General features: G+C 34.5%; 1 long non-coding RNA gene across 1 annotated transcript; it reads right to left on the bottom strand.

Annotated features, from left to right (window-relative positions):
* Positions 1-1,940: 1,940 nt before the first annotated feature.
* Positions 1,941-2,614, bottom strand: LOC120071784. The gene is made up of 2 exons (XR_005480343.1): positions 2,362-2,614; positions 1,941-2,185 (listed from the first exon to the last, which is right to left on the bottom strand). It is a non-coding gene; the product is annotated as an uncharacterized LOC120071784 (long non-coding RNA).
* Between the last annotated feature and the right edge of the window lie 1,361 nt (positions 2,615-3,975).

The following is a 3,975-nucleotide window of genomic DNA, read 5'->3' as shown; positions in this document are numbered from 1 at the left end:
CGATATAGAAAAGTATCAGGAAAAAGTTCCCCTTGCCTAGCAGAAACAATAGGGCCACTTACCATGGGTATAACAATAGGTTTTACATCATTCATCTTTGTCCTATGTAGCAAATCTATTATGTATTTGGATTGAGATAAAAACATATCACCTGCCCTGCGATAAGATACTTCAACATCTAAAAAATAGCTTAGAGATCCAAGATCCTTGAGAGAAATTTTTTTGTTCAAAGATTTAACCAAACACTCAACTTTAGTAGAAGAACTGCTCATGATAATAATATCATCAACATAGATCAAAATATAACAGTAGGAAAAAGAAGTTGTTCTCATTAAAAGTGAAGCATTAGCCATAGATGTATAAAAGCCAAGAGAATGCAAACTTGAACTTAAATGTTCATACCAAGTACGTAGAGCTTGTTTTAAGACTATATAGGGCCTTTTTGAGTTTGTAAACTATCAGAATTTTACTATTCTATTTATAATCATAAGGTTGCTCCATAAAAATAGCTTCAATAATTTGACCACTAAAGAAAGCATTATTCACATCAAGTTGTTGAATAGATCAACCCTTCAATAAAGTGTTAACTGGACACAAATAGTGATATAGGTTTCATAACAAGATTAAAAGTTTTTGTATAATCAATGTCAGAAGTTTGATGAAATCCTTTAGCCATTAAACATGCTTTATATAGAGCAATAGAACCATCAAAATTCCATTTTCTTTTAAAAACCCATTTATATCGAATAATATTTTTATCATAAGTGTGAGGAACTAAATCTCAAGTGTTATTTTTCATTAGGGCATGATATTCTTCTTCCATAGCATGTTTCCAATGAGGGTGTTTTGAAGTTTCTATAACATCACATGGATTAGTTTAAATATAATCAACAAGATAAACTTTGGGTTTAAAAATGCCACTCTTACCTCGTGTCTGCATTGGATAAGTAGAAACTAATGGTGCCCGAATAGAAGGAACATTTGAAGGTTGATTTTGAGTAGAAACAAAATCAGTGTTATGAGGAGCATTGTGTTCTATAAATGTAGAAGTGTTCTGACCTTGAAAATTATGAACAGATCCTTCTTTTAAAGGATACACATTAGTAGGATTTGGATAGTTAACATTATCAGAAAATGGAACAGAAGACTGACTATTTTTATTATGGTTCGCAACTGGTATAGGAAAAGATAATGAAGGAAGATGATGTAATAACACTTTATTAGAGGAAGCACAAGATTTCACAGAAGAATTAACAAACGTAAAAGGGAACTTATAAAAAATAACATGTCTACAAATAAAGAGACGACCATTAGAAGCAAGACATTTATAACCTTTATGAGACGTACTATAACCAATGAAAGTACATGGCTGAAAACGAAAGGAAAGTTTATGAGTATTATAAGGACGTAAACAAGGAAAGCACTTACACCGAAAAACTTTGAGAGAAGGATAGTTAGGCTTGAGACCAAACAACTTCTCCAAGGAACTCATGGTTCGCAAAATAGAGGTTGGTAAACGATTTATAAGATAAACAACAGTGGCAAATGATTCATCCCAAAACTTTAGGAGTAAAGAAGCTTGAGCAAGAAGAGCAAGACTCATGTCCATTATATGTCTATGCTTTCGCTCAATAATACCGGTTTGTTGAGAAGTACGAGGATAGGATATACAATATTCTATGCCAAATTATTGAAGTAATGGTATACAAGATTTAAATTCTCTCCCCTCCCCCATCAATTTACAAACGTAAGATGGAATGCCACAATAATTTTTCAACAAGAGTTTTGAACTTCGTAAAAGAAGATAAAGCATCAAATTTAGATTGTAAGAAGTAAATCCAAGTATATCTACTAAAAACATCCATGAAACTTATGTAATATCTAAGTCCATTTTGAGACGGGGAATGTGCAGGATCCCACAAATCATAGACGACAAGTTGTAGGGCAGAATAAACAGTATTGGATTTTTAAAAGGGAAGAGCATTATGTTTGACAAGAGCACAAGCATCACGAAACTAGCTTTTGAAGTAAACATCGTATGAGAATTCATAATAACGGAAGTTGTTAAGGAAACATTCTTAGAAATAAAAGAATTTGGAACAGAGTCATTCAATGGTTGGATGTTGAAACGGTAGAGGCCTTCATGGTGTTTCCCTTGGAGTAGTATTTGGCTAGTAGCCTGATCCTTCACATAGCAAGTATATGGGTGATGTTCAAAAAACGCAAAATTATAAGCATACTGAGAAACATTTATGAGATTCTTTGTAATGGAAGGAACATGAAGTGAATTTTTAAGAACAAGAGATCGATTAGAATTTGAAGAGGGAAGAATAGCATAACCATAATATAAAATAAACAGACCTGAACATATGCTGCATATATTTAGACTTCTTCCCCCATACTTAGATCCAATAGAGAGATTGTTGAAATTGTTGGTCAGATGATTGGTAGCCCTAAAATCAGGACACCAATTACAATCAGTGTTTATATTCATAGAGGCAACCATAGCTGTCACTTAGAGAGAAAAATCAGAGTGATTAGAAGACTGAATAAATTGTGATAGAGGAAAACTTGATTGAGGTTGATTATTACAAGAGGGAGCAAAACGAAAGAAGCATTTATCGACAGTATGGCCAAATTTAGTACATATTTATGGTTTATTTCTATTATTCGAATTAGGATTGTGTAACAACTCAAATTTGTACGCATACACTACAGTAAATTAAATGTCAAATGTTAAAGCAGGACGAAATTTTATGTAAAGATGTGGTAAATGTAATACCCTAACTCTAATTTAGAAAGCAGGAAAATAAATAAAAGATATAATTAAGAATGAAAAATATATAAGTTTAATAGGAAAATCGGGTGAAAATTTAGAATTGGAAAAAAAAATAAGAAATTTATTAATTATCCAAAAATAATGAATAGGGGTAGAAGCAGGGATGATTAATTGGAAGTTGGATGCTAGCTAATTCGGGAGACAAAGGGCAGTAGATAACTTTTTGTTTGGGCATTGCTCATTGAAAGAATTGGAGGTGAATTAATTATACGGTTAAAATTTGAAAGAGTTAAAAAAAAGGGAAGTGGAATCCATGTGTCACAAGCGGTGAAGGCAACCCACGCGTGAAAACTAGCGAGATTGGTGGAGAGAAACCTGGAGAAAGCGAAATTGGAGAGAAATAGTGGAGAGAAATAGTGGAGAGAAATATTGGAGAGAAAACTGGGAGAGAGCAAAGTTGGAGAGAAAAGATGGAGAGAAAGAAGGAGAGAGCCACACTGGCGAGATTGGAGAGAAAATTGGAGAGAGCGAGAGTGGAGAGAGCGATATTCTCAACGATAAGGTGGGAGAGAGCGAGAGCCACGAGAGTAAAACCAGCGAGAGCGAGAGCAAGAGTGGAGCTGTCTCTTATACACATCTAGATGTGTATAAGAGACAGGTTCACAATGATGAAATAAGATTAAATTTTAATTAGATAAAGGTTATGCTTCTAGGGCTAGCAGGGCATGTATGGTTGCACCCCTCTAGACCCAATTCTATGTCAAGATTATGCTAGGGACTAACAGGGTATGTATGGTTGCACCCCTCTAGACCCAATTCTATGTCAAGATTATGCTAGGGACTAATAGGGTATGTATGGTTGCACCCCTGTAGTCCAATCTTACGTTTATGTTAATGGTTGATATTGGATGCAACTCTTGCCCTACTGACTGCATGACCCGCTAATCATCAGATGGGTTAGTTTCCGCCTAAGTTCTTATCTTCCTATCAGGGCAGAGAAATTTACGTTAGAAGCATAACCAACCACCACATGTTATTATATGTTTTCAGTCCCAATCATATGTTTTCAGAACATGTTGCATGTGATTGTGCATTTGGTCACTACCCTATGTGAGAACTACTTACTGGGTATATTATATACTCATCCTATTTTTACAGACTTTGTAGGTAAGGACACAGCGTAGGTGGCAGAATTG

Source organism: Benincasa hispida, chromosome 2, assembly GCF_009727055.1.
Source record: "Benincasa hispida cultivar B227 chromosome 2, ASM972705v1, whole genome shotgun sequence".
NCBI classification, from domain to species: domain Eukaryota; kingdom Viridiplantae; phylum Streptophyta; class Magnoliopsida; order Cucurbitales; family Cucurbitaceae; genus Benincasa; species Benincasa hispida.
This window is presented reverse-complemented; position numbering and strand designations above follow the sequence as displayed.